The following is a 25,242-nucleotide window of genomic DNA, read 5'->3' as shown; positions in this document are numbered from 1 at the left end:
GCAACAGTGATATTATCAAGCAGGACAGACTGCCATTGAATCATCCTCTCAACAGACCAGGGATTAAAATGTATTGATTATCTTTCACTTTTAATTAAGATTTACAGAGAGAAACATAAATGATTGGAGCATACATAAAAGTGATAGAGTCATACAGCATGGAGACAGACCCGACGGTCCAATGCAACCTGGTTTCCCAAACTGAACTAGTCCTATTTACCTGTATTTGACACATATCCCTCTAAAGCTTTCTTGTTCATGTATCTGTCTAAGTGTCTTTTAAATGTTGTAACTGTTGCCATGTCAACCACTTCCTCTCCTGTTCCTTGGATGCTGCCTGACCTGCTGTGCTTTTCCAGCAACACATTTTCAGCTCCATCCCATTTATATGTCACCTTTAGTGTGAAAATGTTACCCCTCAGGCCCCTTCTCTCACCTTAAAGCTTTGCCCTCTAGTTTTGGACTCCCCTGAATAGGGGAGCCCTTTGGTATTCACCTTATCTATGCTCCCAAGTTCGAAGTTTAAATATCATGAATAAACTTTGAAAATTCACTCTTTCGTAGTATTTGTGAACTTAGAGTCATGGAGATGTACAGCACGGAAACAGACACTTCCGTCCAACCCGTCCATGCCAACCAGATATCCCAACCCAATTTAGTCCCACCCACCAACACCCGGCCCATATCCCTCCAAACCCTTCCTATTCATATACCCATCCAGATGCCTTTTAAATGTTGCAATTGTACTAGCCTCTACCACTTCCTCTGGCAGCTCATTCCATATACGTACCACCCTCTGCGTGAAAATGTTGCCCCTTAGGTCTCTCTCATCTCTTTCCCCGCTCAATCCTAAACCTATGCCCTCTAGTTCTGGACTCTTCCACCTCAAAGAAAATACTTTGTCTATTTATCCTCTCCATGCCTCTCATGATTTTATAAACCTCTATAAGGTCACCCCTCAACCTCCGACACTTCAGGGAAAACAGCCCTAGCCTATTCAACCTCTCTTTATAGCTCAAATCCTCCAACCCTGGCAAAATCCTTATAAATCTTTTCAGAACCCTTTCAAGTTTCACAACATCTTTCTGATAGAAAGGAGACTAGAATTTCACGCAATATTCCAACAGTGGCCTAACCAATGTCCTGTACAGCCATAACATGACCTCCCAACTCCTGTACTCAATACTCTGACCAATAAAGGAAAGCATACCAAACACCGCCTTCACTATCCTATCTACCTGCGACTCCATTTTCAAGGAGCTGTGAACCTGCACTCCAAGGTCTCTTTGTTCAGCAACACTCCCTAGGACTTTACCACTAAATGTGTAAGTTCTACTAAGATTTGCTTCTCCAAAATGCAGTACCTCACACTTATCCGAATTAAACTCCATCTGAGAAGTGGCAGATGGAGTTTTAAGTTATGCCTGATTCAGCAAAGTAACTTTTCAGAGGTTTTAACTGTGATGCTTTTCTAATTGATTGTAGTTTGAGGACACTTCAGTCTGTGGAGTGGTGTAGAATCATTGACAGAAACTACAGTTAAAAATTCCTGTGAAAGTTCCAGACATTAACATTATTTTCAGATGAATGATGATGGCCAACTGGGCTAAATCTTACTTATGGTCACTCTGATTCATTATGGTCTGGCAGCTATTTTTGAAAAACAGTAAATTATGCAAACATAAAAGGAATGGAGAGTCCAGTTCTGAAGATAAACTGTCAGGCTCCATGCGTTAACTCTGTTTCACCACAAACGCTGCCAGACCTGCTAGGTTTTGGAACACTTTCTACTTTTATTGCAGACCCCAAGTTCAGTTTTATTGTTTAAAATACATAATTATCCCAAAACAGAGATCATCTATGACAACAAGAATCATGAAAGATCTGTTGTTGCATGACAATTGTTTTCCCTTCCATTACACGCACTACCTGAAACAAGCAAGGGTTGTAAATTAACTTAAAAACCAAGAGAACTGCAGTTGATGTAAATCAGAAACAAAACAGAAGTTGCTTGATAAAGGTCAACAGTTCTGGCAGCATCTGTGAAGAGAAATCAGAGTTTCGGGTCTGGTGACGCTTCCTCAGAACTGGACTCAAAACATTAACTCTTGATTTCTCTGCACATTTGCTGAGCTTTTCCAGCAACTTCTGTTTTGTTTGTAAATAAATTTAGTTGGTCGAACATGATAATGGTGCATCATTCGTAGGGTAAAGCTTTAATCTAAGGTTGTAATTAGCAGAAGTTCAAGAGGATTAACCATCAGTCTTCCCTCACGTACATGCATTTGCTAATTGTGCTTCAATACCATGAATGCCCTCTCACTGATGATAGCAGTGTCTTCAACTCATTCTTTGCAAAGTCCCCTATGGTTTCAGCTATTTGATTCCCTCTTCTAAGCTTTTACCAGTTTTGGGAACAGAAACAAACAAAAATGCTATACCAGGATTGCTCTTCAGAAAGAATGCATGTGTGACCTAGTCTAATATTCAGACTGAGCCAATATTCTTGCCAGAAGGGTGAGAAATAGAGGCAGGCACTACGCATAGAGGGGTAACTTGGACGTGGGCAAATAAGCCTTCTGATACTTTTCAAGTTTACTTTTCAGAGTTAATTTTAGAAAGGTCTAGAGACCCACTGCAAGCTCTAAAAATGCAAACTCATATGTATCTTCAAAGTTGATCTCTTGTGATGAAGAATATTCACTGTGTAATTCGTTTGACCTGTGGAGCTGAAGTATGCCCTTATCAATACTTCAAAGGCTAAAAATATGATATATTCTGTTCAAACACACATTTTTTGACCAAGGAAAAAGTAAAGTCCTTTGCAACTTGCTGTTCGTGTATTAAAATAACTTTGCAATATCACTATATAAAAGGATAACATTCCTGATGTGGAACTGGATGCAGCAATTAATTTCTTGACTTTGATGTACTTTTGATAAAACTGATAGATACTCTGAGAACAATTAAAAGGTGTTTGTTATAATGTGGATAATTAGTCTCATTTTCCTGAGCTATTTCTTGGAAAACCTGAGGTGGCACGGTGGCTCAGTGGTTAGCACTAATGCCTCACTCTGCCAGAGACCCAGGTTCAATTTCAGCTTCAGGTGACTGCCTGGATTTTGTATATTTTCCCCTTGTCTGTGTGCTAACTGGTGCTCAGGTACCCTCCACAGTCCAAAGATGTGCAGATTAGATGAACTAGCCATGTTAAATTGCCCTGTAGTCTCTCGAGATGTGTAGGCTAGATGGATTAGCTACGGGAAATGTGGAGTTACAGGGATGGGAGTGGGGGTGCTGGTTCTGGGTGGAATCCTCTTCTGAGGATTTGTGCAGACTTAGAACATAGAACATAGAACAATACAGCACAGAACAGGCCCTTCGGCCCACGATGTTGTGCCGAACTTCTAACCTTGATTAAGTACCCATCCATGTACCTATCCAAATGCCGCTTAAAGGTCGCCAATGATTCCGACTCTACCACTCCCACGGGCAGCGCATTCCATGCCCCCACCACTCTCTGGGTAAAGAACCCACCCCTGACATCTCCCCTATACCTTCCACCCTTCACCTTAAATTTATGTCCCCTTGTAACACTCTGTTGTACCCGGGGAAAAAGTTTCTGACTGTCTACTCTATCTATTCCTCTGATCATCTTATAAACCTCTATCAAGTCACCCCTCATCCTTCGCCGTTCCAACGAGAAAAGGCCGAGAACTCTCAACCTATCCTCGTACGACTTCCTCTCCATTCCAGGCAACATCCTGGTAAATCTTCTCTGCACCCTCTCCAAAGCTTCCACATCTTTCCTAAAGTGAGGTGACCAGAACTGCACACAGTACTCCAACTGTGGCCTAACTAAAGTCCTGTACAGCTGCAACATCACTTCACGACTCTTGAATTCAATCCCTCTGCTAATGAACGATAATACTCCATAGGCCTTCTTACAAACTCTATCCACCTGAGTGGCAACCTTCAAAGATCTATGTACATAGACCCCAAGATCCCTCTGTTCCTCCACCTGACTAAGACTTGATGAGCTGAATGACCTGTTTTCGCATTGTAGGGATTCTATGAAAATGGCTGAATGTTATTATTCATATTGGCTTACCTAGACTAGTGCTGACATTGGTTTGAGTAAAGGACATTCATTACAACAAAAAATAGAGATAAAAAAGATGTAGTATGGACATCTAGCCTTGCATTCCAAATGAGATTTGTTGTTTTAGCATGAAGTATAGAAAGAAACTGAAGTTGGACTTAATAGCATGCCTGTCATTTTATCTGGAAAGCTCCACAATCAGATTTTAAACTGAATTTCAAAAGCGCAAAATATGTAAGATCTATTGTGTTAGTTTGAGCTGCATCAACCAGTTCCAGAGCAAAGGGGTCCAACTGGGTTTTTTATGCGACTGTTATCCTTCTCTTCAAGTTAATGATATTTACGTTCTTAGAGCAAATAAGTATTTGGTGGTTGTGTTCATGAGAAAATTAGATTTTAGATGCAGTGCAATTTGCCATCTAACAAGCAAAACGGTCACATTTTGTATTGAGAAAATGTTTTGTCTTCAAATGTCAGATTTCTATTATAAACACTAGACTATTGGAATACATCCAACTTGAATAGTCAAGTTGCCCCATCCTGAAATATCACGTGCCAGACTAAAATTGTGACCTGTGAGATAATTAGATTTATTATAAGATTTTACATGTAATATATAAAATTGGATTATGCTACTTTAAAATAGTACTGATTTACAAAGTAAGGAACATAAGACCAATGGTTTAGCCATACTTTCCTCAATTATCAGCTGGCTTGGTTTATGACTGCTGGAGGATATATCCATAATAGAAATTGTTCAAATCCAAATGATATACAGTACATCAGTGGGTCTGGCAGTCATATTCTATGCCTTGTTCCATCGTGCTGTATCTTTGCCATACTCAATCTTGGTTTAATAGTTCCCCAGAGAAACATCTTGAACAATGCATGCATTCTGTTAAGCAAATTGTATGAGAATTATAAAGGTAACATTGGAAAACATAATTAATTTTAGCTATAATAGACATCTTTGACATCACTTTCTTCCTCACTGGCAGTGGTAATCTAATTTATTGAGTAAGATAGTTTTCAATTTTCTTAAATGTTGTGGTTCAATTTAAATATGTTACATTATCAATAGATTTTAGAAACCAATTAAATTAATAAGAGCAGAAGCAGGTTAAAAGACAAAAGGCCTGAAATTCAACCATGGACTATAGTAAGCCAATGCTAAACACATTTCTCTGAATTTGTTTCCCTGCCATTATTAGTGGAAGCATTCACCCACATAAAATATGAGAGAGATCCTAATGTTGTGCAATAATATAATTGAAACCAAATCGGTTTTGCATCTCTTCTCATTCTTGTCCCTGTTAAGTTCAATGGAACTGAAAGTCAGAAAATATAAAATGAGTTACTGACTTGTTATCACCCTTCTTGCAATACTGTCTTGCAAAAAGACAGTTATGTACCCCAAAAATATTGACTGCTATGTGTTGGCCTAACATAATTTCAAGATTGCAATAAATTATCCTTTAGGTAAACAGTGGAAACCTTTGGGTAGTTGAGCTATTTTCTTATGAATTGAAAAAGGCTTTCACAATTAAGAACATAATCCAAAGTATTGAACAAAAGCATTAATCATCATTTTTTTGGTTTGAATTTCTCAACAGCATGGGTGTATTCTACTAAGACAATTTATTCTAATGAAGTGGCAAAAGGTGTCAGTTTATCCCTTTAACTCTCATATTTTGGATTCCAGCCCTGTTGAAATGCTGTGCTTCTGAGAGGAGACACTGTAGGTACCATCTTTAATATTAATTCAAATGAGGACAATACTTTGAAGTTAAAATTTATACAACACTTCAGATCTGTTTTTGTGAACACTTATTCAGGATTAAGCAAGATGCAGCTGTTACAGTCAATGATTCTCTACAGGCTAACAGATAATTCAGAGAACACTTATTTCCAAACAAGTCAGACTGCAAAATATCTTCTGATTTTGAATCAGTATTGATGATACATTTGGATTCATCAGTGCAAACTTTAAAGAATTTTTGTTTTAAGTTTCAGTAACAGTCGCATGGTCAAAAATACCTGGAATGTGACCTTTCTCTCTCAGTGCATTGAATGACCTTAATGAAAGAATAATTAAAAGCAGTTCTAATGTCCTACAATAAAATTGTAATGATAAACATCTCAGCTCAGGATCTTTATGCTGGTAAATTAATATTTTTTTTGAAGAAGTAACTTACATTATGGTACAGAGATTTTAAAAAGTAATAATTTGGTTTATAATTTTGTAAATATATATTTTTACAGAATTTAGAGTTTTCAATTTTTTTGTTAACAAGGTTTAGATTTGCAATAGGACAAGTATCCTCATGTTTTTAATATTTGCACTGAAAGTATATATCCCTAATTTCCTATGTGACATGCTAACTTTTTCTGTACATTTAAATGCTCTGGCTCTTTTACAACAAAAGCAAATTTCAGCAATTTAGTGTTCAGATTCCTAATTGCCAATGTTTTTAGTCAAAGGACATTAAGACATATGGTAGAATTCAGTTTGAATTTCTTGATTGGGTTTTTCAGGGCAATTAGATTTTTCTTTATCCCCTTCATAATTACTTGTGTGAAATTATGCAACATTTTAGAGAGTTTCATAGCTTAAGTAATTACTGCTGTGTCTGCTGACATGCAGAATTCCCATTCATCTTATATCCAAGATAGAAACTTAAATGCTTAATTTTTAAAAAAAGACTCAATTCCTAGCAATTTAAAGAGTGCAGTCAATTAACAAATCTAAAATCCCTGAAAAATTATTTAAAATAATGCCCCAATCAATTGCTATGCATACAGTAATGGATGGTGGCACAAGATGATCAAATCAGTGTGAGTAAGAATCTGTGAAATGCAAATTTTCCCTTAAAAGAAATAGACAAACGGTTTACTTTACAAAATGCAATTACGTTGAAGTGTGGTTAACCTAGGGTTGGCGGGGTTGGAAGATAGGTGGTCGTAGATGAATAGCCTGTTATGCAAAGATTTAGATTTTCCTTCCCTGGATTAGAAAATCAAGAAAAAAGTACAGTTGAAGACATTCTAGCATGCCAGGCTTCACCTGAAGCCCCTGGAAAGGTGGGCACGAGGCATGTCATCAGAATGGTCCATGAATTAAGAATTTATATAAGCTCGTTTGTAGCATCCTTTCTGTTTTTGAGTGTTTCAATTTTAAATACAACCAGCAGTATTGATTTCTGCTTTAAACAAGATATAAGATTAGTTTATCACACAACTATTGTACAAAACATTTTAAATATAATGTGATAACAGTTTTGGTTAAAATACAGATATAATGAGTTGTGGGCCAGGCTTGATTGAAGATTCTTTCTGAAGGGAAGACTTTCAAACTCGAAGCCAAATTCAGCCCTGCGATGACTTCTATCACCAAATAGTTGGAGATTGAATCTGGGTTCTGGCAATGAGTGAAGACTCCTTTATTTCACTTTTGTTGGCAGGTGATGGCTCTTGGTCTATTAGAACAATCTAGGAACCTTCGTCTGACTCCCTGTTGAGTGGCAGTAGTTTTTTCTATAATGTATCTCTCATGATGAGATAAATTTCCTCTGTACAAAGTGAATGTTCACAGTCATATTTTTATACAATTCAAAACTTAGCAATTGTTGCTATCTCAAACTTGCTTGAATTATGTATTAAGCTGTAGGTTAGGTCATCACCTGAACAATAGGCCCATCCATTGATTTTTAGTTAAGGTAAATTGGCTGCAGCTTGCCAATTCCATATCCTGGCAAGTATCTAACTGTGTCTTCGCACAACATTCCTGCATATTATGTTGCCACCAGGGTCCTCAACACTTCTCTTATGATCCCAATTAATGGTAAACAAGTCAGTCACCAGAATAAAAACCATCTTGGTAGATGAGATGTTTGATATTTTTGGTTGGTCACTGAAACATATTCACATGTTCTTTAATAACAACATATGTTTTACTTCCTAAAAGAAAGACCTTCATGTAAACAGCAAAACAACATTTTCGTCTGTTTTCCAAACCTAACCATTTTACAGACATTCAATTTCAGAGAAAGTTTAGTTCCATATCAGACCTTTAAGTTTTACTGAACTGATTTCTCCCAGTTTCTTTCTCTTGGACTGCTGAGACAATATTATGATTCCTTTCCAGATCTGCTAGCACGAACATTTTATAATTTTGTTGGCTTAAACCTTTTCAATTTTGATAATCTTCGAAACTTGACAAGCTAAAAGATTTCAGCTATATGAATGGTTCTTGGCAGTAAAATTCAGTTCTCCTGCTAGAAGAAAACTAAAAGATTCTGAATTCAACTCATCATTTTTTGATATAATTCATTAACAGAAAGTTCAATTTCCCTGATATGTATATGCTATGTGTCATAAACTCAATAATATAAACATTTTATCCATTAATACAACAGATGTTACTGCCAAGAACTTAGCTGCGTTCACATACTTTTTTGAATGTTTTGCATTTGGGTCACTGTACCCAAATGACTTTCTGAACTTTTTTTTTTAACAAATTTGTTCACAGAATTGGGCCACACCACCTGTCTGTATTTTGAAATCCAACCCCCCAAAACAGAATATACTATACTACACCTTTCATCTCGCATCATTCAAGCAAATTGACAAAAGCAAGCCACCATCTTCTTTACACCATCAGCACTGCTCTTGGACGAACACTCACAAATCAGCCCTTTGACCCTTTGGATGCATACAACTTGCATGCTTCAGCCAGAATCCTTTGATCTCATGTGCACACTAAGTGTTTACTCTCATTCACTTGTGTTTACTGTGGAAGCTTGCGCTTAGAAGGAGAAGCACGTGTATTAAAAAGGACTGGGTGTCAATCCCATCCATTGTCTGACAAGGTTGCAATTGCCCTGACATTCTTTGCCAACAGCTTGCTTCAAAGACCCACAGTGGACCTATGTGGCCTATCCCAATATTCCATTTTGTCCGAATCAATGTTGTATATACACTTCATCTGCAATGAGAATCAAGCAATTTGGGCACTGGAATTTCACTGTCGCTGTCTTCCCTCATATGCAAGGTACTATCAACTGCAGCAGTGTTGCTATGAGAATGCCATCTCACCAATTTGCAGAGTGCTTCAACAGAAAAGGCTGCCTCACTGTTCAAGTTATGAGAGATCATTGATGACAAATCTTGGAAGTCCAGGTCAGGTTTCCTGGGGGCTGCTGTGACTCTTACAGATTGGAGAACTCCTTGGTTTCTTCCTCCTTCCAATCTTCTCGCACCATGTATGGATGGCTGCCGGGAGACAAGGGCATCCCCTTCCAAACATGATTCATGGCACCTATACAAATGTCTCAAACTGACACAGAATGAAGATGCGATGTTGCACATGTATAGGGGTGCTCTAAGATAAGGTTTTTAATGCCCAGACCACTCTGACAGAGCCTGACAGGAAAGCCCAGAAAAGGTGAGCCACATTATTGAGGCATGCTGTATCCTTCGGAGCTGGAGGGGGCAAAAGTGTAGTGTGTGTGGGAGGGTGGGGTATGAAAGGGTGAGAGTTTGCAAGTCATTTAGGCTCTATGAGTCTTTCATTACGTCTCCACTCCATGCTAAAGGCAGGCTTTCTGCTCTGCCCACATCAATACCAGACAGCCTCCACTGTTAGTGTCACTCGAGCCTGCCTCCGAGGGAATAACACCAACCCTGAATGAAAACCAGATGTCATGAATCAGATTTTCCTGAATCAGATTTGTAGAGTTGGGAAATGTTTCTTGCTGATGATCCCAACCCGGATGATGTCCAAGTCCTGCCTGACTTTGTGATCTGAGAGTGGCCAATTAATAGATCACCTCCTGGAGCTCTGTTCAATCAATGATGATGGGTTCCACAGTGGATGGTTCAATTGAAACACTCTAGACTGAAGCCTTAAAAGTGGTTAGAATAGGTTGTTCACAGTTGCCTGACAACCTGTGTTAAGTGATAATCACTCCACAGGATAGTTGTGTCTTTAGCTGTTGCTGGGTGGCAGCCACAGCTCTGTGGCGTGGGGGTAGTTATTAAAGCAAGTCTTTCTAGACCCCAAGACCAGCTTTCAAGTAGCTAACTCCAGCCTTTCACCATGCTTCAGCCACAGTCAGGAGACCATTCATAGTCAGAAGGAACTGGTAGTGTCACAAGCTTTACTGCCAGTGGACACTTTGTTTATGAAGAATCTATCTGTTGCTGCCTTAAAATATTCAAGTATAGCTACAGAAAATTGTGATTCAGAAGAGGTGTTAATGAAAAATGCAAAATCTTTACAAAATCTGCCCTCCAAAAACAACCTAACAAAAAATACGCAATATTCCTCTAAGTCAATCATTTGCAAACATTTCTGGAAGGGACCCATTTGCAGTTCTTGGGGATTTTCAATAAATTCTAACACATTTTAGAAACCATCTGGCAATATTGGCATACTGCAGGATATAGGAGAAAGTGAGGACTGCAGATGCTGGAGATCAGAGTTGATAATGGGATGCTGGAAAAGCACAGCAAGTCAGGCAGCATCTGAGGAGCAAGAGAATTAATGTTGCGGGCATAAGCCCTTCATCAGGAAGGCTATTCTGGCTATTGAGGGAGTGCAGCGTAGGTTCATGAGGTCAATTCCTGGAATGGCAGGATTACCGTACACTGAAAGACTGAAGCGACTGGGCTTGTACACCCTTGAGTTTCGAAGATTGAGAGGGGATCTGATTGAGACGTATAAGATTATGAAAGGATTGGACACTCTGGCAGTAGGAAACATATTTCCCCTGATGGGTGAGTGCCGAACCAGAGGACACAGCTTAAAAATACGGGGTAGACCATTTAGGACAGAGCTCAGGAGAAACTTCTTCACCCAGAGAGTGGTGGCTGTGTGGAATGCTCTGCCACAGAGGGCAGTGGAGGCCCACTCTCTGGATTCATTTAAGAAGGAGTTGGATAGAGCTCTCAAAGATAGTGGAATCAAGGGTTATGGAGATAAGGCAGGAACAGGATACTGATTAGGAATGATCAGCCATGATTATATTGAATGGCGGTGCAGGGTCGAAGGGCTGAATGGCCTACTCCTGCACCTATTGTCTATTGAGGGCTTATGCCTGAAACATCGATTCTCCTGCTCCTCGGATGCTGCCTGACCTGCTGTGCTTTTCCAGCACCCAACCTCGATACTGCAGGATATAGTAGTCAATTAAAGGAAAACTATAAACCCGACAGCGTTTTTATCTATGTTGCAATAGTAATAACAACGGCCTTGGTTTGAAAGGATCAGGCAGATACTATTCACATGAGCCTCACAAGAGATGACACATATCTGTGAAATCTGAAGATATGAAGACCTGACCATTTTATGACTGGATCTCGAATAATTAAATGTTCTCAGAGTCCTATCCAAACCCGGCCAGATCCTGTGCCTCAGGCAGGAGGAATTCAGTGGCAAGAAGCTGTTGCTGGGGGCTCAGTGAGAATGAAATTCAGAACATTACCTGGGTCTCTGGATTAACAGTCCAGTGATAATATCACTAGGCCATCACTTCCACTCATTATTATAAAGTTCGTAATTTTGACCCTTGCAATAGAAATGCCCATTTAGATTGCTATTTGTATAAATTGGTAAGAAGAAAATTTTGCTTAGGTTTTTATTGGATTTGATCAGGGACCTTGAAGTAAAGGAGCCATTAGGAGGTAGTCTCCATAATATGATACATAATATGATACCTTCTCTTTCCTGAAGAAGGGCTTATGCCCGAAACGTCGATTCTCCTGTTCCCTGGATGCTGCCTGACCTGCTGCGCTTTTCCAGCAACACATTTCCAGCTCTGATCTCCAGCATCTGCAGACCTCACTTTCTCCTCCATAATATGATATGAAGGGAGAATCAGAAGTGTCAGTATTGCAGTTGAACAAAGGGAACTATGGAGCTATGAGGGAGGAGCTGGCCAAAGTTCAATGGTTCAATACCATAGCAGGGATGGCAGTGGAACAACAATGGCAGGTATTTCTGGATACAATGCAGAAAGTGCAGGATCAGCTCATTCCAAAGAGGAAGAAAGATCCTAAGGGGAGGCAGGGGTGGCCATGGCTGACCAGGGAAGTTAAGGACTGTATAAAGATAAAAGAGAAAAAGTATAACATAGCAAAGATGAGTGGGAAATGAAGGACTGGGAAACTTTTAAAGAGCAACACAGGATAACTAAAAAGGCAATAGACAGAGAAAAAATGAGGTATGAAGGCAAACTGGCCAAAAATATAAAGGAGGATAAGTAAAAGCCTTTTTAGGTATGTGAAAAGAAAAAAAATGATTAAGACTAAAATTGGGCCCTTGAAGACAGAAACGGCAGTATTTATCATGGGGAGCAAGGAAATGGCAGAAGAGTTGAATAGGTACTTTGGATCTGTCTTCACTGGGGAAGACGCAAGCAACCTCCCAGATGTAATAGTGGCTGAAGGACCGAGGGTAATGGATAACTGAAGGGAATTTATATTAGGCAGGAAATGGTGTTGGATAGATTGTTAGGTCTGAAGGCTGGTAAGTCCCTGGGACCTGATGGTCTGCATCCCAGGGTCCTGAAGGAGGTGACTCGAGAAAGTGTGGACGCATTGGTAATTATTTTCCAATGTTCTATAGATTCAGAACCAGTTCCTGTGGATTGGAGGGTGGCTACTATTGTCCCACTTTTCAAGAAAGGAGAGAGAGAGAAAACAGGGAATTATAGACTGACTAGCCTGACGTCAGTGTTGGGAAAGATGCTGTAGTCAATTATAAAAGATGAAATTATGACTCATTCAGATAGCAGTAACAGGATAGGTTAGAGTCAGCATGGATTTACGAAGGGGAAATCATGCTTGACTAACCTTCTGGAATGAGTTGAGGATCACTATAAAGATGGACAAGGGAGAGCCAGTGGATGTAGTGGATGTACCTGGACTTTCAGAAAGTCTTTGGTGAAGTCCCACATAGGAGATTAATGAGCAAAGTTAGGGCACATGGTATTGGAGGCAAAATACTGACTTGGATTGAAAATTGGCTGGCTGACAGGAAGCAAAGAGTAGTGATAAATGGGTCCCTTTTGGAATGGCAGGCGGTGACCAGTGGGGTATCACATGGTTCAGTACTGGGACCACTGCTGTTTGCAACATATATTAATGATATAAATGAAGGTATTAAAAATAATATTAGCAAATTTGCTGATGACACAAAGCTGGGGGCAGGGTGAAATGTGAGGAGGATGTTATGAGAATACAGGGTGATTCAGACAGGCTAGGTGAGTAGTCAGATGCATGGTAGATGCAGTTTAATGTGGATCAATGTGTGGTTATCCTCTTTGGTGGCAAGAACAGGAAGGCAGATTACGACCTAAATGGAGTCAAGTTATGTAAAGAGGAAGTGTTCTTGTACATCAGTCAATGAAAGCAAGCATGCCGGTACAGCAGGCAGTGAAGAAAGCTAATGGCATGCTGGCCTTCATAACAAGAGGAATTGAGTATAGAAGCAAAGAGGTTCTTCTGCAGCCGTACAGGGCTCTGGTGAGACCATACCTGGAGTATTGGATGCAGTTTTGGTCTCCAAATTTGAGGAAGGACATTCTGGCTATTGAGGGAGTGCAGCGTAAGTTCACGAGGTCAATTCCTGGAATGGAGGGACTATCATATGTTGAACGATTGGAGCGACTGGGCTTGTATACACTTAAGTTTAGAAGGCTGAGAGGGGATCTGATTGAGACGTATAAAATTATTAAAGGATTGGACACTCTGGACGCAGGAAGCATGTTTCTGCTGATGCGTGAGTCTAGAACCAGAGGACAGAGTTTAAAAATAAGGGGTAGGCCATTTAGAACAGAGTTGAGAAACTTCTCCAGAGAGTGGTGGATATATGAAATGTTCTGTCCCAGAAGGCACTGGAGGCCAAGTCTCTGGATACTTTCAAGAAAGAGATTGATAGAGCTCTTAAAGATAGTGGATTCAAGGGTTATGGGAATAAGGCAGGAACAAGATACTGATTGTGGATGATCAGCCATGATCATAATGAATGGTGGTGCTGGCTCGAAGGGCTGAATGGCCAACTCCTGCACCTATTGTCTATTGTTGGAATGAAACTATTTTTTAATCTTGAGTACCAGTGGGAGGTGATACGTAGCTAACTATAAATTTTGTTGCATCTGATTGGGCTACGTGCTCTGGAGAGTGGAGTGGTGGCTGTGAACAGGAGATTTTTCAGTTACAGGGAACGGGAAAGGGTACTAGAGTAATTTAGATTAGATTCCCTACACTGTGGAAACAGGCCCTTCGGCCCAACCAGTCCACACCGACCCTCCGAAGAGTAACCCGCCGAGACCCATTTCCCTCTGAATGATGGGCAATTTAGCATGGCCAATTCACCTGATCTGTGCATCTTTGCACTGTGGGAGGAAACCGGAGCACCCAGAGGAAACCCACGCGGACACAGGGAGAATGTGCCAACTCCACACAGACAGTCACCTGAGGCTGGAATCAAACCTGGGACCCTGGTGCTGTGAGGCAACAGTGCTAACCACTGAGCCACCATGTAGTTTGAATGAAAGAGTGGTTCAGAGTGTTCTGAGGCTATCAGAGGCAATTGAGAACGAAAAAGGGCCTTTGGCTGGAGGAGCTTCAAACTCATCCAATATAATTATCTATATTTTGAACAAAGGCTTGACAGACCTGTCAAAGTATTTAATATCTGATAATAAAGCATTATTTTGTATTTGTTTGACAGGCTGCAACGCATGGTTGAAACTGGTGACTTGCTGTCCTGACCACAGAATTTATTTTTTTGTCTTCCAGAGTTCCTATTCAACAAGGTAGAATTTAGTCTTTTTTAAAATTCATTTACAGGATGCATTTGTCTCCCGTTCCTATTGCTCTTAAGAGTCAATCACATGGCTATATCACATAGCAACCAGACCGGGTAAGGACAGCAGTTTCCTTCCCACAGGACATTAGTAAACCAGATGAGTTTTTCCCACAATCGGCAATCGATTTATAGTCATCATAAGAGTCTTAATTCCAGATTTTCGTTGATTTCAAATTCCACCACCTGCTGTGGCAATTCAAACCCTAATCTCGGAACATTACCTCGGTCCTGGATTGACAGTCCAGCAATAATGTCATTCGCCCATCAACTTCCCCTCATTGGTATAAAGTTAATAATTTTGACCCTTACAACAGACATGAACAATTAGATTGCTATTGTGTATAAATTGGTAAGAAGAAAATTTTTGTTGGAATGAAACTGCCTTTTTTAAATCTAGAGTGCCAGTAGGAGGCGATATTTAGCTAACTATAAATACATCTATATAACAAGTTAGTGCTATGCTTGAAATCAGGAGGATTATGACAATGGAAAAATTAATAGCAGAAGACATTTTTCCTTTTTGTAAATTATTTCATATGCACCTTCCACCATCCAACCAAATCTGGGGAACAATGGACATGGTGGATTATTCTTTCCAGTACTTTTTTCTTGGCAGTTAGTGAGAACTAAATGAGATTGCGAACCCACTCTGATGTTCTGAAAGTTCAATGGAGGAAGCATCTTGTTTACTATTGATCCTTAGTTTTTTTTAAATTCAATCACAGAATGTGGGCATCACTGGCTGGGCCAGCATTCATTGCACATGCCTAATTGCTCGGAGGCCAGTTAAAAGTGAAGCACATTGCTGTGGTTTTGCAGTCTGTTTGCAGACATGGTGAACAGTGCAGATTACAGTGGCGACTGCGAAGGAAGCAGAGCAGGTCAGGCAGCATCTGAGGAGCAGGAGAATAGACTTTTCTGGTATAAGCCCTTCATCAGCCACATGATTAATCTGATTGGAAGTGTATGTAATTATTGATTGTTCTGTAATTGCTACAGGAAGACTGAACATAGGTGTATAAAATATATGTCCTTTCTTTGTTTGATGAAGAAGCTTCTGGATTTTCAAAGGTTTCTTCCCAACGGTGTAATTGCAATGAGCTCTTTGTGGAAGTAGATCCTGGGTGTTGAGTGATTTATTTGGTCACTCCATCCCAACACCATCACCTCCCTCGTATCTTATTTCAGATCTCCAACATCTACAATGTTTTGCTTTTGTGAATATAAACCACATGCTTCGTTTCATGTAAATCTTGTAAATACTCCCTTGTCTAACCCTAATGTTGGTAATGATCTGATGTCAGTAGAATAAAATAATCCTTGCTTCATGATCTTTGTGGACGTCAGCAAGGCGTTTGACAAGGTTCTGCGTGGTAGACTGGTTAGCAAGTTTAGATCACATGGAATCCAACCAATTGGGTACAAAATTGGCTGGAAGATAGGAGACAGAGCATGATGGTACAAAGTTGTTTTTTTTCCACACTGAAGACCTGCAACCAGTGGAGTGCCACAAGGATCGGTGCTGGGTCCACTGCTTTTCATCATTTATATAAATGATTTGGATGTGAATATAGGAAGCGGCCTTTATGTGGAGCTGCAGAAAATGGGGGAGATACTAAACGAGTATTTTGCATCAGTATTTACTGTGAAAAAGGACATGGAAGATATAGAATGTAGGGAAATAGATGGTGACATCTTGCAAATGTCCATATTACAGAGGAGGAAGTGCTGGATGTCTGGAAACGGATAATGGTGGATAAATCCCCAGGACCTGATCAGGTGTACCCTAGAACTCTGTGGGAAGCTAGAGAAGTGATTGCTGGGCCTATTGCTGAGATATTTTTATCATCGATAGTCACAGGTGAGGTGCCGGAAGACTGGAAGTTGGCTTAACGTGGTGCACTGTTTAAAAAGGGTGGTAAGGACAAACCAAGGAATTACAGACCAGTGAGCCTGACCTAATTAATTGTGGTGGACAAATTATTGGAGGAAATCCTGAGGGAAAGGATGTACATGTATTAGGAAAGGCAAGGACTAATTAGGGATAGTCAACATGGCTTTGTGTGTGGGAAATCATGTCTCACAAACTTGATTGAGAGTTTTGAGGAAGTAACAAAGAGGATTGATGAGGGCAGAGCGGTAGATGTGATCTATATGGACTTCAGTAAGGCATTCAACAAGGTTCCCCATGGGAGACTGGTTAGCAAGGTTAGATCTCACAGAATACAGGGAGAACTAACCATTTGGAGACAGAACTGGCTCAAAGGTAGAAGACAGAGGGTGGTGGTGGAGGGTTGTTTTTCAGACTGGAAGCCTATGACCAGTGGAGTGCTACAAGGATCGGTGTTGGGTCCTCTACTTTTTGTTATTTACATAAATGATTTGGATGCGAGTATAAGAGGTACAGTTAGTAAGTTTGCAGATGACACCAAAATTGGAGATGTAGTGGACTGCGAAGAGGGTTACCTCAGATTACAACAGGATCTGGACCAGATGGGCCAATGGGCTGCGAAGTGGCAAATGGAGTTTAATTCCGATAAATGCGAGGTGCTGCATTTTGGGAAAGCAAATCTTAGCAGGACTTATACACTTAATGATAAGGTCCTAGGGAGTGTTGCTGAACAAAGAGACCTTGGAGTGCAGGTTCATAGCACCTTGAAAAGTGGGTCGCAGGTAGATAGGATAGTGAAGAAGGCATTTTCTTTATTGGTCAGATTATTGAGTACAGGAGTTGGGAGGTCATGTTGCGGCTGTACAGGACATTGGTTAGGCCACTGTTGGAATATTGCATGCAATTCTGGTCTCCTTTGTATTGGAAAGATGTTGTGAAACTTGAAAGGGTTCAGAAAAGATTTACAAGGATGTTGCCAGGGTTGGAGGATTTGAGCTATAGGGAGATGCTGAACAGGCTGGGGCTGTTTTCCCTGGAGTGTTGGAGACTGAGTGGTGACCTTATAGAGGTTTACAAAATTATGAGGGGTATGGATAGGGTAAATAGGCAAAGTCTTTTCCCTGGGGTGGGACAGTCCAGAACTAGGTTTAGGGTGAGAGGGGAAAATATAAAAGAGACCTATGGGGCATCTTTTTCACACACAGGGTCTTACGTGTATGGAATGAGCTGCCAGAGGATGTGGTGAAGGCTGGTACAATTGCAACATTTAAGAGGCATCTGAATGGGTATAAGAATAGGTAGGGTTTGGAGGGAAATGGGCCGGGTGCTGGCAGGTGGGACTTGATTGGGTTGGGATATCTGGTCGGCACAGACGGGTTGGACCAAAGGGTCTGTTTCCATGCTGTACATCTCTATGACTCTATGTATGGTTAGTCAGTTTACAAATGACACCAGAATTGGAAGTATAGTGGACAGTGAAGAAGGTATTTCACAGTACAACAGAACCTTGATCAAGGAGTGGCCAATGAAGTTTAATTTGGATAAATGTGAGATGTTGCATTTTGGTAAGGCAAACCAGAGCAAGACTTCTACAGTTAATGATAGGGCCCTGGAGATCAACAAAGAGATCTATTGGGTGTAGATGCATTGTTCCTTGGAAGTGGAACTGCAGGTAGGCAGGATGGTGAAAAAGGCGTTTGACATGTTTGAATTAATTGGTCAGTGCAGGAGTTGAGGCATCATGTTGCTGCTGTACAGGACAATTTGGAAGGTTTCAGAAAAGATTTGCAAGGATCATGCTGGGATTGGGGGAGGTTATGCCAACGGGAGAGTCTGAATAGAATGGGGCTTATTCTCCATGGAACATCAGAGGCTTAGGGGTGGCCTTATACAGGTTTATCGTGAGGGACATGGTGGAGTGAATAGCCAAGGTCTTTTTCTCAAGAGTACAGGAGTCCAGCACTAGAGGGCATAGGTTTAAGGTGAATAGGGAAAGATTTAAAAGAGACCTGAGTGGCAACTTTTTCACATAGAGGGTGGTGAATGTACGGAACAAGCTGCCAGAGGAAGTGGTGGAGGTAGGTACAATTACAATATTTAAAATACATCTGTAAGGGTACATAAATGGGAAGGGGTTGGAGGGATATGGGTCAAATGCTGGCAAATGGAACCAGATCAGTTTCGGATATCTGGTTGACATAGACAAGTTGGATCAAAGGGTCGGTTTCCATGCTGTACATCTCTATGACTCTGTGACCCCATGACTCTTTAGTTTAAGTAGTCAACACCCTATATAGAATATTGTGCATTGTCTTAACACTCTTTTAAAAAATTTTGAGACACTGAATCCATTGCTATTTGGTCTGTTTGATCTAGCATTAGATACCCTTGATGAAGAAGATCAATGACAATTTTGTTGTTCATGAGTTCTTGTCGTAAGTTTCAATACCTGCATGGTTGAGGGTGTACTTAAGGATCTTTAATGAGGCTACTCACAGACTCTCCTAGTCCCGCCACAGTCTAAATGTTCTGGAAGTGGAAAATTGATCAAAATCTGCTGGAAGATTGTCAAATGTAAGTTGTTTTTCATTTATTTGTTATTTGCATAACTAGTGATCTGATTACCTTCCTGTATAATAGAGCAAAGTGCTAATCTGTTCTTCATTTGATTTAATGTGTAATCCAGAAGCTGTTTGAAATCTTTGGAATTGCTCTTTCTATGTCACTGATCATTCAAATGGATCTGAAAATACCATATTTTTTACTGGAATGTTTGGTGTAGGTGAATTTTGTTACATTGTTTGATAGTTGATAAGTATGCGGTATTGTTAATTATTTTCTTGATTTGGAAGAATATTGTTAGGACTTTGATCTCCTTCCATTATAATCATTTAATTGCCTTGAAAGGCTTTTTATTCATTAAAGTTGTGGCTGAACTTTTGTTGTGTATGAAAATTGAAAGCCGTTGAAGTTTCTGCCATTTTCAATTCTGTTTTAATGTAAAAAAATTGGTTTTCCTTTACCATTTGGCATCTTCATAGAAAAAATGAGAATACTCCTTTTCCGATAAAAGCAAAGTTCCGAAGAAATCATATCAAACTCAACGTTAACTCAATTTCTCAGTTCATGGATGCTGCCAGACCTGCTGAGGTTTTCCAGCCATCTCTGTTTATTTTCCTGTTTTAAGATGGCTGACGTATTTCCAAAGGATTGGTGATAGAACTTCCTAAAAATGTCATCAATGAATAAGATAAAATGTTTTTTTTTGATTGTGTCAAAGTTTTCTGCTGTGAAATTGTTTGGACTGATATTTTTTCATTTTTAGGAATTTTTTTGTGCTGAATTTGACATCACCTGATCTGATTCATGCCTTCTTTTGTTATATGATTTTTCATATTTTAATGAATAAAATTAATAAAAATTCTTGGTTATCAAATCTTTTGAAATTACTATTCAATCATTAAACTAATAAAGATTTCACTAACTTCACTGTTAGGACTCTGATACTTTGAATTTCAATAATATATTCTTATTCCCAATTTTTATTTTCCTTTGTCAATCAATATTATTTAAGCTTGTGCTGAAGAATTGTCTTAAATTTCTGCTGTTAACTTTGTCAGTAAGTATATTGTTCAGAAATTTGTTAATTCTCTGTTAGAATTGATTATGCTCCCGTGCCTAGTTTTTACATTTTTGTTCCTTTCCTTAAGGCTTTGTAAAAGGTTACTTTTTGTGGGTATTCAATTTGGATTTTTTCCTTTAGGTGCCAGTGGACTTTTACTGCTCTAACTCCTTCTTTAATAGTTTGTTTCCTGCATTATTGACTGTAAATCTGTTCTTAAGACTTCATGTTTTGGTCGTTTCTCTGGAAGAGCTTTCTGTGCAGTGATGTTTCCTCCTCAGCTCTGTAGCTTTCCTGGATGCTTGTTGGTCTTTAAATTCTATGAACATGCAAAAATGCAATTCAGGAGTGGGGGTAAGCCATTCATCCACTCCAACCGAAGAGCTTTTTTTCGCTTTCCACTTACTGCTTGTTGAATTGCTTGAGATTATGAGTGCAATAAAACATTCCTCCTTTTTAAAAATATATTCACACAGTGTGTGTATTGTTAGCTAGGCCAACATTAATTCCCATCCCTAAGTGCACTTGAGAAGGTGGCGGTGAACTGCTTTCTTGCAGCATCATTTTATACTATGGTGCAGCATATTATAACAGTAACTTCTTCCAGTAAACTGCAGTTAAGCAGACTATATCCATGTTTTCAAAATTATTAAATACAATGAAATGCCTTTCAGCACAGTTAACAAAAATGATTTATAAAATGGTAAATTAATAACAATTTTGTATATTCTGCAAATATATTTTATGTCAGGACAATGTAGTACAGTCCTGACACTCACACAGATAGACCTTCAGAATGGTAATGGATGGAATCTTCCCTAGCTCTTGCACAAGGTGGACAATGGCTGGTCAGTTGGGAAAATAAGGTTTGATCAGCAGAAATGAGATTCTGTTGATTGTTGAGAAAATCATGTCTGGTTTTGCAACCAAGTGTTGAATGGCAAGATGTGAATCGTGCAAATGAGCAGCCAGAGACCTATTTGCATCTACTTGCATGTTTTAGCATTCTATTATTGCATAATCTTGCCTCATTGATATGCAGTTTCCCATTCTTTTACCTGCTGGATAGAAATTAGACAGCAACAATTCCCAGCTTGAAAGCCAGGACAAATAGCTGGTGACTTCAGTTCATTGCTTCCTCCCCCAGGCCTTCATCTTGGGCATCAGTCACTAACACCTCAGGGCACATTCCATATGCAGTGACTACCCATACCCCCTGTCCACAGAGTTGACATCTGACATGTATAAGTCTCACTGCACCCTCATGGTACATCTCCAATGCAGTTCTTGGTGCAAACCACATCTTTCATTGTCATGCTGTTCTCTGGACATTTCATATGCAGGACAGGGACTCAACTTGTGGATTTGACCAGGCTGCTTCTCAGAGCTCCTTGTTTGCTCTCTTACACTCACTCACTTTGTGCCTGCTTAGATGCTGACAGCAATGCCTTGCCTTTTTGTGCTTTGTCTCTTCAGCCCAAATTTAAAGCCTCGCAATACTTAACTGTTGCCTTGTCTTTTAGTGCAGACATAAAGCCAAGCAGCTTGTCATGGTCACCAGCTGTAATCAGTCAATCTGTTGGACATGTTGCTGTATGGTATTGTGCTATATCAATGTCACTTTGTCACTTTCTGATAAATTCAATCTTGTGTTTTAAATGTGCAAGAAGGCAACTTAAATCCATGAAAGATGGATCTATTCTTTAATACAACATTATTTTTGGAAGGAGGGAGTGAACTATCTGTAGATAGTAATTTTACGATACATAGATTTGCATATAACAACAGAAAAATTTCACGTCATTCCACCTAATAATTCTGTGCCAGTTTATGCTCCACATGATTTTCCTCGCATTTTACTTAATCTTACTCTATCAATATATCCCTTTCCTTCTTTAAGCCTCCTGTAATTATCCAGTTTCCCCTATATGCAGTGATGCATGATTAAATATGTTACTAAACAGTGGTTAACAGTGTTAGATTAATGTGTATAAATTAAAAACTGAACAGGTTATAAATGCTGTTTTTGTTTCAGGTTATATTTCATATTTCTAGCATTCACAGTATTTTCTTTCGCATTAATGTCCTTGAGATTTGCTTCATTACTTTTGGAAATGGGAGAATATCTGTGATGAGCTTCCCTTCAAATCTAATAACGTAAACTGAATAGGGTCAGTGGAAAGTCTAGTCTTGAGGGTCGGAATGGCTTTTTTCCTTTGGCTTCTAGTATCCAAAGCAAAATAGCAGGGCAAATTTAACTCTTAGCCATAAGCTGCGTGCACTGAGGCTGAATCAAATAGATGATGTTGATTATGAGATTTTAATTGCCAAATTTCATATCAGACCCTTCACACATATAATGATCTAATGGAATAAGTTGGGATAAAAACAGTTGAAAGAAAGGATCTTAGCAGAGAAAATCAGAACCAATATTAACAACAAAAAGCAAAAACACTGATGAGTTGTTCATAGTTCCTAACAATCTTTAATGTATAGGGCACAGTGTAAATCAGAAAGTTAATTCTGCATGTAGTAAGAGTCTTACATTAACCATAGGGAACTTTAATCTTAAATATACACTGGATAATTCAAATCTGTCGTAATAATGCAAAGGGTGAATTCTTGGAATATTTACAATATTTGGCTTAGAATGTTAAGGAACCAACTGTGGATTTTTTTTTGGATCTAGTGTTGTGTAATAAAAAATGATATTAATAACTTGTTGTAAAGCAGACTGTAAGGAAGAGTGACCATGATAAAATAGAATTTTCTACTGTGTTTGAAAGTGATTTAGGTAAGTTCGAAGCTACATGGAATATATGTCCTAGAAACAGGCTATTCAGTGTAACCAGTCCATGTTCATGTTTGTGCTCCATTTGAACCTTTTTTAGCATCTGTGGAAATGAAGGTCTTCATTGAAGAGAGATTAAGAAGGAAGCTACATTCAAACTATAATAATAGGACAAGTGTTGGTTCACATTTAAAAATTAATACCGTATGGATTTATGGAAAAGCTAAGCTAAGTTAGTAGCCACACACGCAGACAACAAGCAACATGAATTCGACTGGGACAACACTACTATCGTGGGGCAAGCCAGACAGAGAACAGCCAGGGAATTCCAAGAGGCATGGCATTCATCCACAAACTCCATCAACAAACACATCGACCTGGACCCAATATACACTACAGCGGACAGCTGAAACTGACAACCGGAAGCGGCAGGGACAGACCACTATAAACACCGGAGGAAACATCAAAGAAGCGCTTCGCAGGAGGCTCCCAAGCACTGATGATGTCGCATAGCCAGGGGACGAAACGTTTGCAACAAAAACTTCCAGCTCGGCAAACAGAACCACAACAACGAGCACCCGAGCTACAAATCTTCGCACAAACTTTGAGCTAAGTTAAATATTTAGACAAAAAGACGGGAGCAGACTTCTTCTGTGAGTAATGTTATGGAGAGTTTGAAATTACCTTCTTCCATCACTTAGCTTTAGTAAAGTTGTCAGTCTGGAGACTGTTTCCACCAGCCCTGTCCCCCAAAGTAGTGCCAAGCAACCAAAAATACACAGACACAAGGAACTGAACAGCCAGCTTCAAAGGTGTGCTCCTCAGTGATTCTATTTCCTAGGTGCCAGGGGAGTTTGACTTGAGCAACAAACCAAAGATAAGTGTACAGTGCTTTTTAAAACTTGGGATAGACTTATACTTAAAAAAATGAACGATACTTTGGTCAAACATCAGGTCAACTTACATGAAATAACCTTTGCTTGAGTAATTGCAACAAACACATTCCATTAAAGCATAGAAAGTTCACCCAATATTGATGGAATTTTCAGGTCACCTTTTACAATTTTATTTATGTAGAATATTTGAGATTTCCTCCCTAACATTGTCTTACTTCCTTCCCACTAACCTCATGTATGCCTACTGCCTGCAATTGAAACATGTTCCCTTTGAAGAGAGATTCCTATTTCATGAGCACCACTCTCATGTGCAGCTCTAAGTACAAAACAATTTGGATCATTTATTTTGAATTTTCGTTTATCACTGTCTGAAGTAGGATGGAATCGCCTCAACAAGGTATTATTAAGGAAGGATTTTAATAGTTTACATAATTAGTAAATGTTGAAAACAAGACAATTTTGAAAAGTCTGGAATAAAGTTCAAGTAATTACTTTGTTTATAAAAGTTTTTTGGAAAAAATTGAAACTCTTCTACAGTCATAATTCCTGAGCCATATATCCTAACTTAATTTGGCATTCTGTTTATATTTGGTGTCACAGTTACACAAGTTAAAGTTTGTGATTTCAAATAAATCTTTTGGATTATAGCCTGGTGTCATGTGACTTCTGTCATTTCTTCAAGTTAGCTGGAGTGAGATCTCCAGAGAGGAGTTTTGATACAATGTGGAACGATGCCAGCTTCAGTACAGGATACTGCAACAGGGTATTATCTCATCAATCTGCAAATTTTTCATTGAACTGCAATGCCAACAGTTTGTTGTGATTTTTCTTACTAAGTATGTTTTCATCCTGGATTTACCTTTGTGCTCTCTTGTGGATGGGAAAACCAGTAGGCAAAAAACATTCCAGCCAGTCTGTTATCAGCTTTAGCACAACCTTTCAACTAGCTGTTTAGGTTGATATATATTAAAGTCTATTCTGTGGTCATCCATCACTTATTATACTTTAATCTTTGGGATGGTTTTGCTATTTGTCACATGATCTTATAGGGGTATTATCATTGTCAT

The 25,242-nt window shown here is 39.4% G+C and overlaps 1 long non-coding RNA gene across 1 annotated transcript; it reads left to right on the top strand.

The window, feature by feature from the left end:
* Positions 1 to 14,849: 14,849 nt before the first annotated feature.
* On the top strand, positions 14,850 to 24,614 carry LOC148150626 (uncharacterized). The gene is made up of 3 exons (XR_015751879.1): positions 14,850 to 14,922; positions 19,243 to 19,440; positions 23,380 to 24,614. It is a non-coding gene; the product is annotated as an uncharacterized LOC148150626 (long non-coding RNA).
* The last annotated feature ends 628 nt before the right edge of the window (positions 24,615 to 25,242 follow it).

The sequence above is a fragment of the Chiloscyllium plagiosum genome, unplaced genomic scaffold (genome assembly GCF_037043375.1).
Source record: "Chiloscyllium plagiosum isolate Xiang-an unplaced genomic scaffold, Cpla_swu_hap1 HiC_scaffold_3, whole genome shotgun sequence".
Taxonomy (NCBI): Eukaryota; Metazoa; Chordata; class Chondrichthyes; order Orectolobiformes; family Hemiscylliidae; genus Chiloscyllium; species Chiloscyllium plagiosum.
This window is presented reverse-complemented; position numbering and strand designations above follow the sequence as displayed.